This window comes from Molossus molossus, unplaced genomic scaffold (assembly GCF_014108415.1).
Source record: "Molossus molossus isolate mMolMol1 unplaced genomic scaffold, mMolMol1.p scaffold_m16_p_10, whole genome shotgun sequence".
Taxonomy (NCBI): domain Eukaryota; kingdom Metazoa; phylum Chordata; class Mammalia; order Chiroptera; family Molossidae; genus Molossus; species Molossus molossus.
In genome coordinates this window covers 34392464-34418139 of record NW_023425345.1, presented here as the reverse complement: position 1 = coordinate 34418139, position 25676 = coordinate 34392464, and the positions used below count along the sequence as shown (strand labels likewise).

The following is a 25676-nucleotide window of genomic DNA, read 5'->3' as shown; positions in this document are numbered from 1 at the left end:
ATCAAATGGGTTGAAAAATCCTTGTTTTCCCACCAGATGGGTTATTTTAAAATATCACAAAACTTCTGAGGTTATTTACATTACAAATGTGCTTCTTCGCACACATCAAGAATTGAGTACCATGTTTTGACAGTAACTCCTTTATAAAATTATATGTTTCACAAGTGGAGTAAAATTCAAGTCATTCTCCAGGGAGCAGGCTTATGAATCTGGATGAGGTCACACCTCTTTAAAGATGCAGTTTGATAATCCCACATCAAAACAAAGGAATTCTGTTAATCCTCTCACAAAAGTGCAAATTGCTAATCAGATCCCTGGGCTGGGCTGGCAGCTTGGCAAACAATGAGCTTGGCAGAAGAGCAATTTTGGGCGGAGAGATAGCCGGGAAGCTTGGGATACCAACGTTGCCCCTGTGTTAGCCCAGTTGGGCCCGTTGTTTCGAAACAATGACGTATGTCAATGGAGGTGGTTCTCCCCGTTACTGTGTTCTTGTGCTTTTCTCCTTCCATGCTAATGATGATGCAAATCAATCTTCCTGTCTTTCACTTCACTTCACTGGCGTGGAGGCTACTAGGCCCCTATATTCTTTTCACTTGGATGTGTGTGTCTTTTGAATTTTCATTACACATTCCTTTACAAGTCCAGAGGGTTTCCTTCTTTCCCATAAGTTATGTGGTGGTATTTGAAAAAGGAGGAATAAATCTCTACCCAACTGAAAGAAAGAATCTTTTTCTGGAAGGTGTAATAGTTAGGATTCTTTTTTTGTAAGTGCCAGGATCCAACTTGAGGCAGCATAAGAAAGAAAATCTGGAATGTGCTGGGTGAAGGAGAACCCCAGAGGCAAATCACCCGGAGGGCGGGGCAGGAATGTAACTGGGCCTCGGAGCAGCTGGAAGCAGGGAGCCATCCTCTCGCAGGGCTGATCCCTTTCCCTTGTCTCCATGTCCCTTTGGATGTCGGCTTCACTCTTTCTTGCTGGAGTAGAGATGTGTCTCTGTGCGGGAGAAAGTAATACCACTGAGGACAGCACTGGGATTTCCTACCTAGCTGCTTTTTCCATTTGACTTAAATAAAACATCTCGGGCAGGACTCGGTGGGCGCCTCTTAGACCAGGTGCTTGTCCTGGACGAATCCATTCTGTGTCTATATCCTCATTTCTGTCTGAGTGTAGAAGGTGCTCACTATTTGTCTTCCTCTGCCTGTCTTCTCCGGACTTAGTGAAGCATGGAACCAGCCTGGAAAATTCCAAAGCCTGAGGACCGTGTTAGCACGTAGAGTTATTTTACACACGCGCATCTCCACACAACTCTTCTGTCACTCTGTGTGGCCGTGTCAGCATTCCCAGCTTTTACCCAGATATGACTGAGTTCATTTGAAAGTGAAAAATACAACTGCTCCATTCCGGGGTTTTCATCTGGAGGGCGCACTGTTTTGAAGACTTCCAGCTAGTGGCATCTCACCTGTGAAGGAAGCATTTGTAAACTACTTGGGTGCAGTGTGTGTGTGTGTGTGTGTGTGTGTGTGTGTGTGTGAGAGAGAGAGAGAGAGAGAGAGAGAGAGAGAGAGAGAGAGAGAAGGAGTGAAAATAATAGTTCTGGTGATGGAGCGTCTTCCAATAGGTAAGAGCAGGGTGCTTTGGCCGCAATACAGAATGGGCTGAGGTTGGCATACTGGTTCAGAGGACTGCCGTGGAACACACCCGATCTACATGTGAAAGAGGAGAACCGTGTCCACTGTGGAGGTCTGGGGCAGAGACTGCCCGGCGGGGCCACGCTCCCCACAGCCGGAGCTTTCTGAGTCAGAGCACTGTCTCTTTAAAAGCAATAGGGGGCGAGGACGGAGGGAGTGCGCGCAGCGGTAAGTATAACACAGCTGTGCGCTGTTTATGCTTCGGCTACAATAAAAAAGCTATAAAATGTGAGATGTCATAGCTCCACTTTGCTTTATTTATACTATTTCCTCTGAGCTCTGTCACACTGCACATTCATCTGCTAAGTTGCAGCAAGAATGGAGATTAAAATATCACAGCTCAAAATAGGAGTCAAGCGGAAGGAGATTTATCATAGCCCTATTAAAAATATGTAAATATGGGAATGAAGTCATTTTAAAGCTACACAGCGCTCCTCCTTTCCAAGTCAAGGTCCTCGAGCAAGTGGTGGGCTCTGGAAGGGACGGCGCTGGGGGACTGGGTCCCCATTTCTTCCACCCTTTGAACATTTTTTTTTAAATTAAAGACTGTTTGAATTGCAAATTATACATGTTTCCCTGTAATTATGCCTAAATTAATAGTGGCAGGAAATCTGATGCAAAACAAGAAAACAAAACATTTGGTAATTAAAGGTTATGCATTGTTCCCTTGGTTAGGATTATTAAAATTAATACATAAAATCTTCTTTTTGACCTCAGCCATTAATGAAGTCGCGAGCCCTCCAGAAGTAGCCACAGGTAGGACAGGGAAGTTCCGAGAAGGAAACGGAGACTGGGAGTCGTGCTCTGGCTTCCGAACTCCAGTTGCTGATACAGCTGGGCCCACAAGCTGCGACTCCTCCCTATGCCTTTGCTAGTCCATTTCTTCCTTCAGCCTTTTCAGTCTCCCTGCGACGGACAAAAATTCACTTTCTGTTGTCTTAAGAAAGGTGTGCTTAGGAACGTAAGAAATGGGATTTTAAGTGGAAGGTCTGGAATATCTCAAATCGTATTAAAATGCCCTTTATACTCTTTTCTGTGTGCTGCCGCGTGGCTCTTGATGTTTTGGTCTTCCTATTTTCCAAACATACTATTGTAGTAATAGTTAAGACCAACATATTAAGTGCTTTTAGCAGGAACAGTTCTACACGTTTGTGTGTGTTAATTATTTTAATTCTCACAGCGACTGTGTACGGTAGGCATCATTACTTACACTTTACAGATGTGAAAACTGAGGCATAAGATTGCACAGCTAGTGAGGGAGAACAGAAATTCAAATGGAGCAGTCTGGCTTCACAGCCTGTACTCCCATCCAGCTGTTGCCTAGACCCAAGATTAGAAAACACTAGAAAGATCTCGAGGCTGAAAAAGGAGCCCTCCATTCCAGGCACCGTCCTGCCATCACCCTACTAAACTAATTTTCCTCACCTGTCGAATGAAATGAAGCCATGATCATGCCCTTCCCAGTGCCAACTTTGCATGCATCTATATATACCGCTACTTCACGGAATTAGACTTTTTTAAAAGTTATTCCTCACTCCAGGATATTTTTCCATTGGTTTTGTTTGTTTGTTTTTGTTTTTTTAGATAGAGGGAGGAGAGAGAGAGAGAGAAACATGGATGTGAGAGAGACACTTGATTGGTTGCCTCCCGCACAACCCAACCAAGGTCGGGAATTGAACCTGTGACCCTTTGGTCCACGGGCCAAAGCTCTAACCACTGAGCCCAATTGGCCAGGGCTGGAAATAAAATTTTTGAGCAGTAATTTCTTACTGTATTCTCATTTTGTTACGGAAAAGACTCAGACAGAACACCGGATGAAGCAAAGAGTTTCCTTTATTCACGCATGCGGACCCAGAGGAGGCAGTCTCCAAATTCTGGGCCGGGAGTTGTAGGGCATGCCTAGCTTTATAGTGGGCTGGGCGGACATTCTTTAGATGAGAGAGCGGTGAGCAGCTTACAGAAGCAGGAAGCAAAAAGGTCTGGTTGTATCTAGGAGGCAAAAGGGTCTAGTTGGTCTAGTTCTCTCCTGGGAAGCACAAGGTCTGGTTATCTCCTGCGTACTTGCTTTTCCTAAAATGGCAGTTTACTTCTTCTATCAATTTAACTTTAGTTTCAGAAATGGTTCTGTTAAACATTTCTAGTATTCCGTGATTCTAGATTTTGTTGTGTTTTGCACTTTTCACTGCATTTTAGGTGAAATCTTTTGGTTGCAATTAATAGAAATGTCAAAGTTAGCTAAAGACTTCTCTAGCACTGTGACCTTGAACACATTTCTTTTCTTAAAATTATTTTATTTATTGATTTTTTTTAGAGAGAGAGGAAGAGAGAAGGAGAGAGAGAAACATCGATGAGAGAGAACATCGATCGGTTACCTCCTGCATGCCCCCCACTGGGTATCTGGCCCACAACCTGGGCATGTGCCCTGACTGGGAATCGAACTGGTGACCTCTTGATGCATGGGTCAGCACTCAACCACTGAGCCATACCAGCTGGGCATTGAACACATTTCTTAATCTCTTGGGCCAGTTTTCTCATCTGTAAAACGGGCCTAATAGAAAGTCCTATCCCATAAACTTGTTGCGAGAATTAAGCCAGATATTACGTGTAAAGCACTTAGCACCATGCCTACTCATAGTTACTACTATGAACTATCAAAGTGTTTGATTATATTACTGTTGATCAACTCAGTCTCATTTAACATCTGTACCTTGCTCCTTATGCTGCCAATTCTGTTGTGATCGCCACATCAGGTAAGGGTTTTTTTGGTGCTTGCATCCATGAATTAGGAAGTTTAACTTTCTCTCTGAGTTACCATCTAATTGTGGTCCACATTAAATCAGGCTGTCTCTTTAACATGGTGAATATAATACGTTGAAAGATGAAAGACTCGTCCAAAACACTCAGGTAGCTGGGCTGGTGGGGAAGTGAAGCCGCAGATCATAACTGCGATTCCCGTGTAACACTGCTACCGTGGTGTTATTAAAGAGACCATGGGAAGGAGGTTGAGATTTGTGAACGTCACCACAAAGCACACTGTAAGGGCAGGTTGCCATAGTATCTCAGATTTATAGCATGTGGCTTTTGGAAGACTTCACAAGAGGCCTTCACTAGGAAGTGTTTGCCTTTCCTGTGGATTATGAAGAAACGGATGTTTTTGGTTCCTTTTGTATGTACAGTGAGGTGATATAATCTTCAGTGGTATGGGAGGAAATGGTCTGATATGGTGAGAGAAGGGAGAAAGGTATAAAGAAAAAATGATCTTTTACCGATATTTTAGTAATTTAAGTAGGGACATAATCTGATAAAACATCGTGATAACTTTTGAGGCACATCGCATTGGATCAGAATGTATCCACTTCTCCTCTAATACAAAGAAAAACGGAGCTGTTTCCTTAATGTATTCCTGAGTCCCTACCCTACCGTGTACAAAGGAAGGTCATAAAAAGGGAACAGCAACTAGCACAAAAGAACTCAGTGTCTTCACTATTGCATGATCGCTTTCTGTTAGTTTCTCTACTTTCTGGTCTTGGGCCAAGACGAGGGTGGGGTGAGAGGAGACATATCTCTCAAGTGGCGACCCTTCACTTACATGAGGGACACCTCTTTACATTTCGCACCCTCCTAGGTGCCTCACAAACCTCCCCGTCGTGCTGGCCTTGCCCCTGTCCCCACTAAAGAATCCAAGTTTGAGGAGTTGGCTTATCACTGTAGCTGGCGGGGCAGTGTGGAGCATCACGTGTGTGTGGCCCTGGGGCTGTCCTCTGTATCTGTCCTGGCTTCTGCCCTCTGATAGTGTCTCTTGTCCCTGGGGTCTCTGTCCTTGCAGATGTAGTTGGCCCCAGCTGGATTTGAAGAGAGGGCAGCTGCTGCTGACCTACCATTGCCTTCAACTAGAGGTCCTGCTCTCTTTCCCCATCCCAGGGTTTCTCAGTCTTCCTGTGTCGTGTTTTGTGTGTGTGTGTGTGTGTGTGTGTGTGTGTGTGTGTTAGAGAAGATGGAAGCACAGACATTTTCATGTTTCTTGCACATACAGACAACCTGTGAGGAGTAACAAATTATAAGTCAATCTATCTGGGCATCTTTCTTCCCCATTGATTTTTTTTCCCCGTCTCTCAGCAGGTTAGAAGGATCAAGTGTCATAACAGGGATTTCTTGGGAGGCCTTGACTTCTCCCGTTCCCTCCCCAAGAAGTAGTGCCCATGAAAGAGGACTCTCAGCCCATAGATTCCTTTTATCCAGCTGGTAACCCTGCCCCACCTCCTCATATTTTAAATATCAAGAGATGGAGGAAGCCTGCCCCTGCCTCTGAGCTCTGCCTCCCTCTGCCCTGGACTTCTCTCCCCTTCCTCCCTCGGCACCGAGTCCCCATACTGGCTCCATCTGTTTAGGGTCCACATTTTGCTTTTTCATGGGGAATGTTATGGAAATCTTTAAACTGCTTTTCACTTTCAGAAGTTATTATTCAAGGTTGTTGTCTTTCTAAGTAGGCTGATTAATGGCCCCTTTGTTCTGAACAGTAGCTGACCACTAGACTGTGTACTGGAGTCTACGCTGCCAGACATCAGGACTCATAATTGCAACAGGTGGTGTGAAGATAAGGAGGGCTTATCATTACAGGGTACCGAAGGCGTGCGGGGTAGCACAGGTATTTCATGGGCTCTCATTCCTTACCTCCCAGCTTAGTTCCTACTGTTAACTTATAACACTCCGCTTCATTAGGTATATATCCTGTGTATCCCACTCTCCTGGGTGGATGAGGTCCAGGTTCAGCTTCTCCCAAGAGGACCTACTCATTCATAATCTCTATTGACTCTAGGAATTTCAGGGGTGCACACACTTCTTGAATTTTCTTCGCATATATATTCTCCATGAAAACTTGGTGATAATTTACAGCATATTTAAGAATTACTTTCTCAACACCTTCCACATAGGAGCTGGAGAGTTGCGCTTTCCCGACGATCTGTTGTATAGGCAGGACATATGTGCTTGTCTCAGTACAGAGGTGTTGCTATAACAAAAGACCACGACCTGGATGGTCTATGAAAGACAACAATGACGTCTTGCAATTACAGAGCCTAGGAAGCCTGCATGCTGGGCACCAGCAACACAGTGACTCTGAGAGCCTGCCTCCTGGGTGGCTGTCTTTGTGCTGTAACCTCTCATGGTGGAAGGGGTTAGCCAGCTCTGCGGGGTCTCTCTTACAAGAGCACTAATGCCGTGAATTTTAGAAGGACACAGATGTTTAATATATTATATATGGCATATGGCACAGTAGCTTTTATTGTATTTCTCATTCAGAGTGGGTCCATGCATTTTAAGTATTTGCACTGGTAATCTGGAGTCTGTTTGGTTAATGAAACCTAGGACAGCCCTGGCCGGTGTAGCTCAGCGGCAGAGTATCAGCCTGCAGGTCAAAGAGTCTCAGGGTCGATTCCAGTCAAAGGCACATACCTCATTTTCGGTTCGGTCTCAAGTCCTGGTCGGGGTCATGGGAGAGGCAACCAATCAACGTATCTCTCTCACATCGATGTTTCTCTCTCTCTCTCTCTCTCCCTCCCTTTCTTTCTCTTTCTCTCTCTCTCTCCTACTCTGTTGGAGATAAATGGAAAAATATCCTCAGGTGAGGATTAAAAAATAATAAAAGAAACCTAGCACATAAGTGATAACTTGTTTTCAGAGTGAAAGACTTAAGAGAGGTTAGTAATATATTTGCAGAATCCTTGGTTCCTGTGTGTATGAGTTTTCTCTTGGTGTGTATCAAATTATTAAAAATTTAGTGGCTTACAACAATGCCCAATTATTTGCTCAAAGTTCATGCATGTCCAGCATGTCTTGGCTGGGTTCTTTGCTCAGGGAATCCCAAGGCTGAAATCATGGCTGGCCAGGCTGAGTTCTTGTCTAGATTCTGGGTGGAAATCCACTTCCAAATTTATTCTTGTTGGTGGCATTCAGCTGTTTGTGGTTGTAAGACTGAGGCCTTTCTTCCCTTGCTGGTTGGCAGCTAGGGGTTGCTATAGTCCCTGAGGCCCTGTGTGTCCCTCACCTGTGGGCCCTCTATCCCGAAGCCAGCAGTGCTGTGTCAAATACTCCTGCCTGAAATCTCCATCTTCCGCTCTTTGATCTCTAAGCCAAGATTTGAGAGTATATGTGATTATGTTAGGCTCCCTGTTTGAAAGTCAACTGGGTTCTATAATATACTATATTCATGGGAGTAAAGTCTATCATATTCACAATTCTGGGGATTATGCAGAACATGTTTACCAACAGGGGGTGATTTTTTTTTTTAATTAATTTATTGTTGTTACAGATGTTTCTCCTTTTTCTCCCACTGACACCCTCCTCCCGATGCACCCCCTCCTGCAGCATTGTTGTCTATGTCCATTGGTTACATATACATGCATATAAGTTCTGTGGTCTCTTTCTTCCCTCTCACCCGTCCCCCTCTTCTGAGGTTTGTCAGTCTTTGCCCCACATCCATGTCTCCAGATCTATTCTGTTCATCAGTTTGTATTGTTCATTATATTCCACAAATAAGCGCGATCATATGATATTTGTCTTTCTCTGATCAGCTTATTTTGCTTAGCATAATACTCTCCAGGTCCCTTTTTGTCTTCTCAAATGGTAAGAGATCTTTCTTTCTTATAGCTGCATAGTATTCCATTGTGTATATGTACCACAGGTTTTTTATCCACTCAGCTACTGATGGACACTTGGGTTATTTCCAGATCTTAGCTATTGTAAATAGTGCTGCTATGAACATGGGGGTACATATATTCTTTCTGATTGGTGTTTCAGCCTTCTTAGGATATATTCCTAGGAGTGGGATCACTGGGTCAAATGGCAGGTCAATTTTTAATTTTTTGAGGAAACACCATGTTGTTTTCCATAGTGAGTGCACCAGTCTACATTCAATATGAGGTGATTTAAAATTCACCTTAAAATTCTACCTACTATTGCCTGGCCAGTGTGGCTTAGTGGTTGAGTGTTGACCCATGCACGAAGAGGTTGCAGCTTCTGTTCCTGGTCAGGGCACATGCCCAGGTTGTGGGCCAAATCCCCAATGGGGGGGCATGCAGGAAGCAGCCAATTGATGTTCTCTCTCATCAATGTTTCTCTCTCTCCTTCTCCCTTCCTCTTTGTAAAATCAATAAAGAAACAATATTTAAAATTCTACCTACCAAAACTTTTATCTAAGTAAAAAATTAATTGTAAAAGATTTTTTTTCTTAAGCAGCCTCTTGCATACTGCATTCTAAGCAGTTAGGAGAAGCAAAAGAAGCTCGGGTATCCCCACTTTCCAGAAGCTTGGGTTACGCCACTTTGCTTTTACAAAAGACCCACATTAGTACAGTAACGGTTTATAAAAGCAAAAATCCTCTTTGGATTTCGTTCAGTTAGCAGAAACAGGCACTTTACACCGTTTCGGTTTCCTAGGAACACGACGGCAGGGGAGGGGGAGCCCTGCAAACGGTTTCATCAATATTTTGTTTGAAAGCCAGTATATCTCTTAATGAGGTTAATTAGCTAACATCTGACCTGGAGAGATCTGCTATTACTTATCTTTACATTTTTCACTTGTATGTGACTCCTTGACTTATAAATGGTAACTACCTTTCACCTTGCCCAAACAAAACATTTCTGTATCTATTATGGGGGAGAGGCTTTTATTGTTTATGCAAGGTAAAATAAAACGATGGCATACAATCTATAGACAAACACCATCATTAAAAATAATTGTTAACGTCTTTGTAACATGAAAGCGTTGTTAAAGGTCACCTGATACAGTCAGATGTCTTTCAAAGCCTCTGCGCCCTCTGGATGTAAAGGAGGAAGGTGTGAGCGTGTCCGAGGGAGCCCATCCTCCACACAAGACCACCCTCATTTCTAACACTAATTGCAAGCTTGAGGGGTTTCCAAAATCACCCTCAGGTTTGCCAGTTTGCTTGAATTCCTCACAGAGCTCAGTGAAAGCTGTTCTCCCCACAGTTCAAGTTTATTACAGGAGAAGGATACAGATTAAAATCAGCCGAGAGAAGTGCACGAGGCTGCGTCTGAAGCTCGAGGAATCAACAACAGAGCGCTCGTTGTCCTCTCCTCGTGGAGTCAGGGCATGGTCCTGGACCTGCATGGATATGTGACCGTATGCAGGGAGCGTTGCCAACCAGGGGAGCTCACGTGAGCCTTCGGTGTCCAGAAGTTTGAATGGGGCTTGATCATATACTGCCCATGTGGCTGACCTTTAATCTCTGGCTGATACCCTTTGTCTCCAGTTGCTTCTGGAGGCAAAATTGATGTGCACAGCCCACAGCCCCGAGCCCCCGTCATCAATCACAGTGTCCCACTCTCCCCTGGCCCGAGCTCCAGGCAAACAGAGGCACTCCTCTCAGGCGTGACATTTTGAGGGCCTAGGGATCACCTCCAGTAGCTGAAGGCAAAAGCAAGACCTCTCCTGGGTTAAGGTTAACTCTCCACTACACAGACAGGGAGGGGGCAGGGAAAGACGGATGAGAGCTAAGTGTAGTTCTCATTTACTGAGGGTGTGCTGGGTGTCAGGCTGTGCGCTAAGCCTGTTTCTTACAACCCTTTGGACATTATTAGAAAGATACTATAATTATCTTTATTTTAAAGACAAGATGAGATTTAGAGAGATTAAGTGATCCTTTAAGTAGTATTTGGTGGAAGGACGATTTGGACCTGTGTCAGACTAATTCCAAAGTTCATGATCTCAGACACTTCGCTGTATTCCTTCCACCGAAACCAAGACAATAAGAATATATAATGTAATAAGCACTTAGAAGCAATTATTCTTTGAGAATTGAGTTTTCAGAGTAAAGATGGTATTCAAATGTATAAGAATATGCACTGCTACTTTAACAATGTGGGATGTAGAGGAAGAGTGTTGATATATAGAATGGGTATTTCATTGAATTCATACCTTCCGAATGGATTCCAATCAGCAATGTGTTATTTCATTAATTCAAACACATTTACCGGGTGTGCATTCTATCCCAGGTGCTGTGCTGGCCTCTGGTGACCCAAAGGTGATGACAAATATGTTCCTGCCCACAAGGAGCTAGTGATCTACTGGGGTATGTGAACTGTATTTTATTGTTTTCAATATTATATTTGTTTTAAGCAAAACAGAGAAAACTCAGCATGTAAGAAATATTTTGTGTACAAATTTTGCAAGCTTTGGGACAACTTTTTTTTTACTGGATGAGTTTATGTTAAAGAATTGATAATTTGAAGATTTTTGTTCATATAACGGAATCAAATAATTAAACCCACTTTCTGTCTTCTGGAAATTCTGTGATAATAGGATAGATTTTTTAAAAGTAAGACTACTCTGGGAAAACACACACACACACATACCACACACACACAGCACTAAGATTTGTGTGTATTTCCCATTTACAGTGGGGAATGACCACAAGTGAAGGGAGAAAAATGACAGAACACTTCACCCAGAGCAGCAATGTGCATTTCTTTCACACAGAGCAGCAATGTGCATTTCTTCTTCACATGTGTAACAGTGGCTGTTCTGATTTTTATCAGTTCCTTTAGTGGTAATTGTTACCTTTCATATTCTCCTACTTTATTGAAGTCCTCAACCGAGTCAAGTCAGTGTTGGGATACATAGGACTCCTTGTCTAGTTGATTGTTGGAAAACATATATTTTGAGTACTTTAAGTTATACTTTATAATAGTCTGTACTTAACAATAAACCATGACGATTTCGGGGAGTAGTCCTGAAGAATTAAATATAGTAAATGCAGTAAATGTAAATAAGAAAAATTATATCCTAAAGATACTTTATATATTTTATAGCTTAATATAGAGAAATAAAATTAGAAAATGAAATAGTAAATTTAAGCGAAGGTGATGTCCAGTAGCTCATCCTGATGCTACGCCACCCTAACAACAATATATTTGGACATAGTTAATAAGTATATCAATATGCTCTCTAGATAAACGATTATAACTGCCGAGAGCGCGGTTCTGATCATTTTAAAAATGTGGGCAAAGCAAGAAAGAACATGTCCTTTTTCTTGGCAATATGATTTTAATTTTTAAAAGCATTTAATTTTATAAACTATATCCATCATCTTTGCATAGATAAATGCTGTGGCAATTTCTGAATGAACCTCTTGGTTCCCTAAAAAAATTATGGCTACACTATAAATTTACACATGAAAGGCCATTCATCAGAGTTATAAATATAAGTGGCTGATGCCCATGTAAACTTAAAATGGTTTAATATCTATTGGCTTTTATGCATGGTTAGTTCGGCAAAAGAATATAGATACTGTCAGACGTACATGGTGTGATAACATTGGCACAGCGTTGAGAACGACATGTAATATTTTTCGAATAGCGTAGCATTTCCTTGAATTACTGCTGGCAATGGGACATCAATCAACCTTTATGATGAATATTCCAAAGATGTTTATTAATCTATTCATTTAATCTGAACACTCACTCTTGTCATTTATAGAGCTGGTTCAAAGAAAGCGGAGAGTGCTTGTAAACCCCAGCAGTTACTTTTAGGGCCTTCATAATTATGTCAGCTAAGTCTGGTTGGGATCAAGATCAAAATGCATAAAAATCCTTTCCTCCCAATCCATGGTAAACTATTTGCTTAACCATACAGTATTTTTTTGTGTCTAGTCAAAATCTCAATTTGTTTGCCCATGGATGGCTTTCTATTTGAATCTTCAGTTTTTAAAGTCTGTTCCCCTCCCCCTACCCCTCCCTTTTTCTCCACCTCTTTTGGAATATGATCCTGCATTATGTAAACTTTGACAGAAATGGACTGGGAAAGTGACCAGATTTCTGTGTAACAAATTAAGAGATAGCATATGGCGTAAAATTTTGACTGTATGCAATGAGATTAAAGACAGGTAGGATGGACATAAGTAAAGAGTCAAGAGAGGGGAACTCAGATTAGATTGGAAAGGTCAGAGGAAGCCAGTGTGTAAGCTGAAGGAGTCAGCTATGCAAATGTCGTGGAGTAAGATGCTATGAATGTGTATGAGTGTGTTCCTTTTTTATTAAAATATGGAAAGTCAAGGCAAGGAGCTAGCTTCTGGGTTAAAATAATGTAATCAGGACTCAATTCCTCTCCACCTCTGGCTTCAGTCTCTGGCTTCATTTGGGAGCAAGATGGTGGGCAGTAGCATTGCTTCAACTGTAGCATCCTCTCAGGCTTCAAATCAAACAGGAAGAAGAGAGAATATCTTTCTCAGAGGCCTATTAAAAGTTTCTTTATACTAACTTGCTTTGATTAGATCACAGACTCATGCAAACACACCTCTATTGGAGCAGGGGGTAGAGTCAGCTCTAATTTTTCATGGACTAAAGGTTGAATCGCAGAGGGAGATGGGGTCTAGTGACATGGATGTTGCGTAGCAAAAAACAATGGCTTGCTAGCAGCAAAATCACAATGGGTATATACCTATGAAATTTTGCATATGATTTCAGAAACTTCTAGATTTCCTAGCAGTCCATGGATTCTAGGTGTGGAAACTCTAAAAGTAACATTGAATCAATGCCTTCTGGAACAAGCAAAACACAGCATTGATATTATAGCATCCAAGAAAACAAATTGTTACTGTTTCTTGACTAAAAGAGTCAAAACAAGTATAATCTATAAATAGTTGTTTAAATGATAATATGAAAGTAAGAATGAAAAAGAAGTTTTGTTGTTGTTAGCTGAGGTAGAAAAGTGTGTTTTGGCCTGAAGGTTATTTCTTTACTGTTATTTTGTATAAGAAAAGAGAACTTTATACCAGCAGCATTAGAAGACTTCTACTGGGGAAAAAAGACAGATGTTTCTCGATGATGGTTCAACAGCGTTTATTACTACGGGAGTCTGCATTTCTGTGCATCTTAACCCTTCAGTTTAGTTAGTTCAGCTAAAAAAGTGATATTCACATCTATGAAAGTAATTCGTAAAGGAAGTCGTTTTTTGATAATTAGCTCAAACTACTTGTTGATTTGCTGACTTAAAAAAAATTTGAGCTATAGTTTATTTTGGATCATGTTGGTGAAGTCATTTCTTCAAAATGATTTTTACTTTAGAAATGTAGAGAGAATTGGTAGGAAGTATAGGTCAATCATAGGAACAGATCCTTTAAAAATGCCTACATAGTGATTGCATAGTTTTCATTAACATCGGGGGTAAAGTAACCTTTTAAGGACGTGGAGGTTAGAGTAGCAGCCGCAGGGGTGGCAGTCATAATGTGACGCTTCAGTTTTACATAGATTTCTCAGTTTACCGACGAGTAGAAAGAGTCAGTCTGGGGTTCTGAGTTGCCTCGCTGAGCACAAGAGTTTTTCTTCTTAAGTGAATCAAAATGACACTCAAAAATGGGAAAGAATTCCGTGATTACCAGATAAATTTAAAGACTAAACATGTTAAATGAAGAAAGGTTCACTGTGTCATCTTGTCTCTCTTCAAACAACAAAAACCTCCTGAAGTGAACACTCTTCCTTCCTCTTGAATGCACAAGCTTTCTCACCGAAGTCTTCTATTTATGCCTCAAGTGAGTTGCCATTACTTCTTACGTTCAATGCTCTTAGTTGGGAAAAACTACATTATGTATTTTCTAGCAATTAATGCCACTGGAATTCAGTGAATTTGGAGGATGTTCTGATTTGAAAACATTTCTACAAAAGCCATGGTGAATCTGACTTTCCAGACTAGCATGTTATTTTAAAAAATATTCTCCCGAAAACCTCAGTTCACAGTTCTCACTTCATTTGGGACGTCCGCAGCTCTGTTATTATTCTGTGTGTGTATGGGTTTTGTTTTGCTTTGCTTTCTAGATTACAGCATATCTTTACACGGTGTCAAATATCTTTGCCTAAAAAACACCAGGTAGTTTATTCATTGGGAACTGTTTTACAGTCTGGCCGGTGTCGCTCAGTGGTTGAGCATCGACCCATGAACCAAAAGGTCACCTGTGCAATTCCGGGTCAGGGCTCATGCCCAGGTTGTGGGCCCGATCCCCAGTGGGGGGCATGCAGGAGGCGGCCAATTGATGTCTCTCATCGATGTTTTTATCTCTCTCCTTCTCACTTCCTCTCTCTCTAAAATCAATAAAGGGGAAAAAATTAAAACACAAAACTGTTTTACAGATTCCCCTGCAATACATCTCTCTTTGTTGTTCAGATTCTATTTTAATTTTTACCAAAATAGGGAGTGGCTTCTCTCCATAGTAAGACTAGTCATCAGTAGAGTTTGGGGGAAAAGTAGGGTTTTTAAAGAAAAAACATATATAAGAAAAATGTTATTCTTCCATTTTGGCTAAAAGAAACCAATGGATATTTTAAAGGCTGTGAGGTAAGGCAAGAGGAGAATTTTACTCTTGTAGCCCTTTCTAGAGACAGAAGATAAGAGGGCCAAAATACTGTAAGAGAAATTTAAAATGTGTTTTTCTAATATGATGTCCAATTCAGCTGTGTACATGTGAGTTTCAGATAAGATTACATGCTTTTACAGACATGAACTGTCAAAACATTCCCTATTAATAATTTTAAGGGCTCTTTAGGGAGGAGGAACGGGTTTAATTCAAGACCCCAAAGCATAGATTTCTAAAGACAGTTGCCTTTCTGAGTACAGACGAGCTAGGGAGTGAACAGAGGGAGAAAATCCACGTACATATTTGAGTTTCACTTTTCGACTCTTGATAGCTTTGGTCACTGATTGAGATTTTTCTCCCACTGGGAGGCAAAGACACAAGCAGGTAGTCTACACAATCTGTCCCAGGTTTTCTAAAACCTGCTTACATGTGCAAACATGTCAGACAACCGGCCAAATAGGCCTTAAGGTTTTCTGTTTGTTTGTTTTAAATCCATTCTTTACTGAGAAGAAATAAAAGAAAGCCTGAGGTTGGTGACAGTCTTGGGTTCTTGCCACATTCCCAGCTCACTCTGTGGACGGCTCTCTACTTCAGAGAAAGTTAATATTTTCCAGAGATGTTCCATAGGTGTTTAAATCATACTACAGACACCTGCTCCTTTATATGGACATGTTATCCACCTAGGATGAATCAGAGTGGATTTTTTTTTTAGTGTGGTTCACCCCCCCCCCCAAACCTCATTAATCTCAGTGTGCAGAATTTAGCGGGAAACTTGTGTTTTGCCAGTTGACACTGTTTAATGTAAATGATTTATGATTATTCCTTATGTATACACAATAGGCACTTTAAAAATTGGATTGTTCTAGGAGTAACACGATACATAAATGTTATTGCTATAAATTCTGAAGTTGGCTATATATTTTTGTATCACATAACCAGTGGACTTATAAATGCTGACTATTCCAAACTGCACTTTCCACTCAATATTGTAAATGGTGACTTAGGTAAGCCCCGCCGAGATATACACAGGGGCGCTCCCGCTGTGCAGGAACAGGGCCCTCTGGCCCCTCTCCAGCGTGGCTGCTGGCCGTCTTCCAGGGCTGATGGCAGGAAGAAGGAAGAGAGAGAGGGGAAAATGAAACTGTATGTAGCAAAAAAAAAAAAAAATTAACCTAAATGATTATTATTTTTTTGCCCACTAAAGTCAGGAGCCGAGAGAGAGAGGAAAAAGAGGGCAAAGCAGCGCAAACAGGAGAAAAGCATTAATAAAACCGATTCACAAAATCTAGCTAGATACCATTTCACATGTAAATTCTTATCATTTAAATAATTTTAAAGGAGGATAAAGATATTACAACAGCTGTTATATATATTTTTGTATCAGTAAGTGCATGATATATTATTTTCAGTGTGTAATAGAAATAATACTATTTAGTTACTTTTTTGCATATTTGTGAATGAAGTGTTTGAGGAATGGAGTTTTTCAAATCACTTATTGCTACTGGTGCATGAGGACATTTTATTATGTGTATAATGCTATTATACTAATAGGCCTTATTTTTTAACATGATCGCTTACTGTGATTTTCTTTCTGCAATCTTAAAGAATTTGGAAAAATCCGGAATAATTGGTTATTTTAGGTCCAAATAATTGTTAAATAGAAAACTCGTCTGAAATGTTGAGCTAGAGCAGAAGGATCATTACAACTGACCAGCCTGATTAATAGCAAGTTTGTAACTGCTCCTGATGTTGACTCCTTACAGACCCAGCAATCCTAGCTTCAGGGTTGATTTAAATTGTTCAGTGTCCTACTTTGTGTACAGAACGTTGGTTGTGTTTCTAGTGTCTATTCTTATAGTGATTTTATAGTCCATTTCATAGGCTGTTTCAGCTGACTCCCTTTCCCCGTGTCCTCTTAAGCATTCATGTCTACACAGTGATCTGGTTACCCGTGAAATCAGTCCAAATCAGCTGTTACCAGGGCTGAAAATACAAGATCAGTCATTTTAAAACCTAGAGGTTCCTGTTCTGACAAAAGGACTAACTCTCTTCAGGCAATCCCCAAATGAAAAAAAATTGTGAGACTGCTACAACGGGGTGTATGTGTGTGGGGGACTTACAATAACAAACACTATTTATTTGGCTCTTACATTAAACAAAACATCCTACTGTGCTCCTTTATAACATCTGTAATATGCTTTTCACTGTCATCTTTCTGGAGCTAGCTGGGTGCATGCATGGGAGAGAATATGCATATGCACATATCTCTATATTTGTAGGCACTATAGTCAAAAAAACTAATTTGCCTAGCTGCCTTAACTGCAGAGCTGGCTTACCCACCCACCACCACTCTCCCTAGAGGAAACAGGAAAAAAAGGTCAAATAGAAGCAATAAAGCCAATACTCTTTTACCAACAAAAGTTACTTCAGAAGTTCTCAGTGGTAGTGTTTCATCTGCTGGAGGGGAGACCACTCCATTTCCAGCCCATCTCTGTGCCATTAGCACTTTGGATTCATTACAGACGAAAGCTCATTTCTACATCGCTGCGGATACACACTCAGGTAAGCCTGGATTTAAATTCTAGAAAGATTGCTGTCCCAGACTAGACCGGGAAGATTCTGGTGTTGAGAGAGGGCTTTACAATCCTCAGTTCACTCATCCTGCAAAATTTTAATCACCATTTAAAACTCTGCTTTCTCGTACAGGAGGTTAAATTTAAACGCAGGACCTCCAGATTGCAATACATATATGTACACACACACACACACACACACACACATACACACTCGGGAAATCAGAAGAAAGCGCCTTTTGTTCACTGGTGAATACTTGTATCATTTCCCGAGGACTTCTTTTTCTCCAGGCATTTTTCTTGGCCTTTGCCTGTAGTATCTAATATATGCTTCTTAAGTACCTATTGGGCAGGTACTATTATTATACCCTTTTTTTCAGCTGACAGAATTAAGAGAGAAACTGAGTAACTTGCCATGACTCAGTAGGTGGTAAGAGGTGGAATCAGGATTCAAACCCAGGCACAGTGAGCCCGGGGCTGACACACTCGACCAGGCTGATTTGTAAGCGATATGTCGGACTTCGTGTGCGAAAAGACTGTGGAGCCCTCGTGTCGTAGGAAATGGAATTTGAGTTCTTTTCTTGGAACAGTGGTCACCGTCTGCCTCACTCACCCCGCCGTGGCCGATGGCAAACCTTATTTTGAGGCAGCCAGTCAAAACTGGATAAAAGACTCTACGGCTATAGAAGAAAAAGGAACTTATTGGTTGATGTGAGGATCAGCCCTAAAACCTCCTTTCACTCTCACCACAGTAAACACAAGCTAACGAACCACAGATGTCATGTGTCATCAGTGTCTGACAGCGTTGTCATCGGGGCAGCCACCATCAAGAAGGACAGAGTGCCCTCTATGAATATGTATTGACTACGTGATACAGCAATTTATTCTTTTGATGAGCACTTTGTCGTTTGGGTTTTGATAAGTGTCCATGCTAGATTCAGCAGCGAGGAGTTGCAGGCTAAAACGGATGCCATCATTAGGGGCTTAACAATTCGGCCTGTGAATTCCACGTGTGTCCCTGAGACTGGTCCGTGCTGCCCAGAGCTACGTATATTTCCCTTCTTAGAAAAGCAGCTCCTGTGCTTCGAATCCTCTAGTTCTCAGAACTATACTGGTCACTAATTTCCAAACTCTGAATATGTAAAATAGAGTACTTGCAGGAAGAAAACCTTGGAGGCTGCAACGAATTAGCTTTTTTTCAGTTCCAGCTCCCTGTTCTCCTGTTTGCCTTGCCACAGAGGCCTTTCTTGTTCCTGTTTAGCTAGCTGGCTGGTTAGGTAGCTGTTTAGTTGGCTAGTATCACGGCCCCTTGTCTTTCTGGATTTTTTTATTCTGACTTGAGCAGAACTTCTAGTTCGCATACCAACCTTCCATAATAACAACAAAACAGAAAGACTGTTTAATAAATAAGGAGCGTGGTAACAATTAAACTTCACCCGAACTGGGCAAGGGAGCATCTCACAGGACAGAATTCTCATACGTGTTGCAATTGGGTCTTCGCTGATATTTTTCTCCGCCTGAAACATGTGTGCTAGTTGTGTTTATATAAGGGAATAGTGACATCCTGTGTGTAGCGAGACTAATTGCCTCTGTGATTAACCTATTTGAGAAGGAAGTTATAGAGAAAGAAAATATCATTTGAGTACTGAAAGAGGCAATTTTGTCTTAAAGAAAACCTCTAACTTTACCAAACAGTGGGGACAAAATAAAAAGATCCCCCTCCTTCCCTTCTGGATTTTTCAACCTCTCCATCCCTCCTTCCCTTCCACTCTTTTTTCCTTTCTTTTTCCTGTCTCTCTACAATTCTGCGAGTCCTTCCCATCCATTTTTATCTCTACTACCTTCAGTTTCCATATTATAAAGATCTGGTGTTATCGCATGTGGATATTCTACTTTTAAAATAGAATTGGGAAAAGATGTAAGTTTGGTACAAGGAGATCATTTCAGCACTATTAAATTTATTTTTTTGATCAAGGATAGGATATATGTAGCATCATTTGGGTGTCTTACACGCTGACGAAAAATACTTTAGCTTTCTTCCTCTCCCTTGATAAAATATATGTTAATTGATTTTAGAGAAACGCCCGGGAACATGCAAAAGCAGGGTTTCTCTTGACCTCTTAAATCCAGAAGAAATTATTGGAAGGTAATATGTTATAATAGAAAAAGTGCCATTTTGGAGGTCAGAATTATTCTTATCTCACCCCAAATATATGGCTAAGGGGGAACTAAAAGATCATCTCCCCCCCCCCGCCCCGCAAGTGCCTTTTCCAACATTTTAAATGGTAACACTTCGCCAAGACATTTGAGAAAACGGTGGGAAAAAGCAAGAGCGAGAGACATGTGGGAGAAAGTAGTCAAAGGCATCCTGTTGTTTACGTCTTAATTTCCCCAGCTGACCCCAGCGAGGGCGATTTCTAAGTCTTCTTAGCCCAGCCCTGGCCATGGACATAACCCTCTGCCCCATCATCAACATGGTGTTTTCTATCAGGTCACCTAGGACATTTTTCATGAGATAACAAATGTCATGTTATAATTGATAAATTTTTCAAGTCAGGTAACTTAAGTTTGTATCTTGCATGTAATCCTGACTTGAAAGAGCTTGATTTAAAAGTTATGACCACTTCTAAGGAGAATTTCCTTGTGAAATATTTGAGACTTGTAAGCCAAAGTAAATGTAATCATTGGATTATACAGTGATTGCCGAATGCAGAATGGCTGGAAAGGAAATAGTTTGGGGTTTCAGAATGCGGTTTATTTGTATTCCTCTAATTCTGGGACAGTCTTTCCCTGCCGCAATTTCTTTATCTGGGATGTGGGGTAAAAATGAGATAATCTTGAGACTTTAGTGAAGAGACATTCCTGTAACAAATTGCCTAGTGCCTGTTAGTAAATGGTTAATAAATAGTAGCTTTAGCCCTGGCTGGTTTGGCTCAGCAGTTAGAGCATCGGCCCGTGAACCAAAGAGTCCTGGGTTCATTTCTGACCAAGGGCACATACCTTGGTTGCGGTTCATCCCTTCCCCGGTTGGGGTCGTGAGGGAGGCAACCTATTGATGTGTCTCTCTCACATGGATGTTTCTCTCTCTTTCTTCCTTCTCCCCCCCTGCTCTATCTGAAGATAAATGGAAAAATATCTGGGACAGTGTGGCTCAGTGGATTGAGCATCGGCCCATGCACTAAAAGGTTGTTGGTTTGATTCCTGGTCAGGGCACATGCCCAGGTTGTGGGCTCAATCCCCAGTAGGGGGCATGCAGGAGGCATCCGATCAATGTTTCTCTCTCATTGATGTTTCTCTCTAAAAAAAAAAGAAAAAAAATTCAATAAAACATATTCTTTAAATAGAATAAAAAATAGTAGCTTAATTATTTCAGATAATATTTGATAAAGCCAAATGATTTAGATACTGGTTTCTTATAAAATAATTTCACCTCATCTAGTTGAGCTGTTCTTCAAATGGATTTAATTAATGACCTATCTTTGCATTCATTGTTTTGTAATCTACTGTAGTAACATGTCACGTCCATTGATAATCTATATCAGCAATAACTGGATTATCAGTCTTGGAAGGTGGTGCAAGGACATTTTTAGAAAGTATTATTCTTTGGGAAAAATATGAAGCAAAAGAGGAGCAAGAAACACTGCAGAGAGTTTTCCTGTGGTCACTATGTGATTAACTTTGTAATCATTAATGATGATCAGGTCGCAGAAGAGGCTTCTTATGAATAAAGGAAGCCCTCAACTCTCCAAAAATGGTCATTTGGTCATGGCTGTGTTTTGGCAATTGTGCTAAATAAAAATAGTGTCTGTGATCATGGGGGTATCCAGCAGTTTTACAGAAGTCTCTGTTTGATTGGTGGTCCTCAATAAGATGGGGAATTGCATGAATAAGAGACAGAAAACTATCCCCAGGAAATTCAGATTCAGTCACTACTTAATTCACTCACCCATTCCACAGATATTATATGCCACCCACTGTGCTAGTCTGAGGGTGCTGGGGGAAAAAAGGAGAAACATCTGTAACAAAAATAAATTAATTAATAGGAAGAAGGGAAATATTGTTATGAACTAAGTAGACAAGGCACAGGACCTCACAGATTTTCTGGCCTGACAGAAGAGGGACATAATGTAAAACAATCCCAATAAAACAGGGGAGTCTTATCGTAGAGGACATTTTTTTATCCCTCAACCTGAGATGTGAATCCCCCACTATAGGTGGGGCTACGGGTATTCCTTACTTCTCTGAATTTCCATAGCATCTTCTGGGTCTCCCCACGGAAGCCCATTCCATCTTGCGCTCTGGTCCCCGGTGATGGCGACGTCTCTTCTGCAGTCTCAGGAGCCGGCAGGTGCACGCGGGAGTCTCCTCCGCATCTTCCAGAGAACACACGCTTGTGGGACAGGTACTAGACGCTGAATAAATGCTGCCCAGAGGCTGAAGCAAAGAAAAAGTCTTAGAGGTTTACCTCCATTGTCTTTTGTTTCAAATTCTTGACTATTTCACTTTGAAATGATTCCTTCTTCTTGTTGGTAGTGGTCGAGGGAAGTAAGTAACCAGCTGAAAGTCAGCATCCCTGCCCTGGCAGGTGTGCTCAGTTGTTTGGAGTACTGTTCCATACACTGGAGGGCCAAGGTTCGATTCCCAGCCAGGGCATACACCTAGGTTGTGGGTTCTTTCCCCGGTTGGGACACATACAAGAAGCAGCCGTGTTTATCTCTCTGTCTCCCTCTCCCTCTCTTTTTTCTGTCTCTAAATATATATATATATATCTCCCCTCAGGTAAGGATTAAAAAATAAGTCCCTCCCTCTCACTTACTATTCTCTCAAAATTGAATCCACAGCAGTTTCCTCTGGAAGAAGTTAATTATTCTTTCAAAGTTTTCTGTACAGAAGCTTGGCTTTTGTTGCCACATGAAAATAGTGGAAGAAACATCGGTCGTTTGTGGTCTGGCACCTCTTTTGGATGTCATAATCAACTTTTTTTTCTATCACTGGACCTGTCAAGAGAATATGTGTTGGATCAATAAGTATCTGGTTTTAAAAAGTCAAAACTCTTCACTGGTTATGAGGGCTACAGAACACTGAACCAGCCCTGGCCGGTTTGGCTCAGCAGTTAGAGCGTCGGCCTGCGGTCCAGAGAGACCCGGGTTCAGTTCCCGCTAAGAACACATACCTCGGTTGCAGTTTGTCCCCAGCCCTGGTTGGGTCGTGCGGGAGGCAGCCACTCGATGTGTCCCTTTCACATTGTTTCTCTCTCTCCCTCCCTCCCACTCTATCTGAACAAAAAGTGGAAAAGTGTCTTCGGATGAGGATAAAAAAAAGAACATTGAACCAGGCATTTTGGTATTTCATTTGCCACTGCTTAAGTAAATCCCCCTAAAAAAAAAAAGGATATTCTAGAAAATTCAACTGAATTCTGACAGCTTTTAAAAAGTGGACGAATAATCAGGTCTCACAGAGAAATTCAACCCGTTGCTTCAGAAAATTCAATATTAAGAAAGACAGAGGAAGGATTTGGGCCAAGGAAGGAAGCCCTGGCAGGTTCTGGAAGGAGCAGAGCCACCGAGACGGGGGACCTGAGCTCCTTGCCTGCGAGCTGGGGTATAATTTAGTGAGCTGACAGGAGTGAAGCATCTCCTCAATATCTGTGTTTGGCAGAGGAGATGAATGCATACATCAGGAAACAATGTTTAAGTGTTTTATTTCCTTATTTCAGCCTGTCAAACTGTCAGTATAGTTAATGGCCACCAAGAGAGAGAGGGAGAGAGGGAGGAGGAGGAACAGAGACAGACAAAGGTGCTGTGGAATCTGAAAAGAAAGAAACCGGGGAAGCATTTGCATGTTTCCGTGGCAGTCGGTCAGCCAGACAAAAACAACGCACTGGATCCATCTCTAGACCACAGCCAGATGTGCTGGTCCCCCACCTCTGGGCCCTGCACCCTTCCGTGCCCTGGTCCGTCCTTCGGAGCTGCTGCGCTCCACTTTGATCTCTGCGGCTCCCTCAGACAGCCGTCTAGATTGATTACCAATACTTAGGGGACTTTTCTGTGTTATATTGATAATATCCAATTTTGCTCCGTTTTCAAGTTTACGATCTTGTTTGCCTTGTTTATAGAATCTGGTATTAATGCTGTTTATACAAAAGTGCGCACTTTTGTACATAAAATAGCCCCCTTGTTGATCCTTTCAAGTGTTTTGTAGTCTGCAAAGAATAAATTGGGCTGGGTTTTGACCTACTGCATCTTCCTTCCTTCCTTCCTTCCTTCCTTCCTTCCTTCCTTCCTTCCTTCCTTCCTTCCTTCCCTCCCTCCCTCCCTCCCTCCCTCCCTCCCTCCCTCCCTCCCTCCCTCCCTCCCTCCCTTCTTTCTTTCTTTCTTTCTTTCTTTCTTTCTTTCTTTCTTTCTTTCTAGTGCTTAAGGTGAAATGCCTAAATTAGACATTTACTCTTTAGAGTACAAAGTTACTTGAAATTTCTAAAAGAAATCTTATCACAGTCCAGGGGTTTTCAATTTATAAAAGGATTGTTTTATTTTTATATTGGGTCATTTTTGTGCTGGAAATAACTATTTGACACAGAAATTGAAACACCTTTTATCATTTACATCTATGTGAAAGAATTTTCTATCTTTGAATTGAGTGTAGTGGTGAATACTTTTCATAATGGACAATTTTAGTTGCCTTATACACAAAGCATTTAATTAGAACAGAAATTTTTAAATATAAATTTTTAAATCTTATAAAATGATTTAAGGAAAGCTAGTATGGGGTATTAAATACACTGGGTTCTGAATCGGGCCAATCGTCAAATCGCCTGGAAGGCATTGAAAAATACAAACCTGGGACTCCATTGCAGATTGCCTGGAAGAGCATCTCAAGGAGGGGCCCCTGCATGTGTGTGTATGAGATCCACGCCCGGCGCCCCACCCCCACCCCCACCCCCAGGTGATATGGCTACCAGCCAGGCCAAGAGTCACACTGTCCCTGTCGTGGAAACAGCACTGCTCTGGTTATCAGTCAAATTTGGGCTGATTTCTGACATCATCATTCACTCACTGAGGAACCTTGGGGCTAACCTCAAGCTTTGGGGAAGCACATTTCTTTTCAACTTAATACAATTTGTATGATCTTTTCCACCTTAAAAATCTTGTGACTTTATTATATTAATGAGGTTTAAAAAATGTTTTAAACCTAAAATTGAAGTTAAAATAAATACAGTTTCATTTTTGTTTTTAGTTTGTGTTACTAGAAGTAAGCAAACAACAAAGAGTCAAAGAATCCTCTCTCTCATCCTCAGTGTGGTTTAAGCGTGCTAGATTGAAAATGGAAATACACCACTCGGTTTAGACCTTCAGTTGCAAAACTGAACTTTTCTCCAGCCACCCAAACATGATTTTTCATCAACGCTCATATCTTAACAAATGACACCACCATGAGTCTTATGTTGGCCAGAAACCTAGATGGACTTTACCCCCTAAAATATTGTTTGTCGGTCAACTTTTTATCTTTACCACCATCCATCCTGGGCCAAGTTGCCTTCTTCCCTGGATTCTGTAATAAACTCCCAAATGAGAGATTTTTCTACACCATTCTTGCCACGTGGTGCTCTGGTGGATGCTCAGTACTGCAAAGAGATTAAAAATGCAAATCTGATCATAGGTCTTTCTTAATACAAACTTATCAATGGCTTTTCAATGTACTCAGAATAAAGGCCACAGTGTAAGTGATGGCCTGCGAGGCTCTGCATGAGCTCACCTATCCTTCCCCTCACTGTCTGCACTCGGGGCACAGCGAGCATCCTTCAGTCTCTGGGGCACTCCCTTCCCACCTCAGGGCCATTGACTTTTCTTTCCCTTCTGTCCAGAAAGCTCTTCACTGACTACTTATACTTTTTAGATCAGCTGAAATGACATTTCCTCAGGAGAGCCTTTACTGACGCCCAGCAAGGGTCGAATCTACCTGTTAGTGTTTATCTGGAATGTCTTACATTTTCCTCCAGAACATTTTGCACAGTTTATCACTATTAGTACAATGGTTTGGTTCATTTTAATCTA

The 25676-nt window shown here is 41.5% G+C and overlaps 1 protein-coding gene across 1 annotated transcript in view; it reads left to right on the top strand.

The window, feature by feature from the left end:
• The window catches only part of SOX5 (SRY-box transcription factor 5), a 960413-nt gene that overhangs the window by 161596 nt on the left and 773141 nt on the right, over positions 1-25676 (top strand). Inside the window, exon 3 of the mRNA XM_036251464.1 lies at positions 10701-10777. The gene's annotated coding sequence lies outside the window, so the exon portion shown is untranslated. The remainder of the gene's footprint in view (positions 1-10700; positions 10778-25676) is intronic.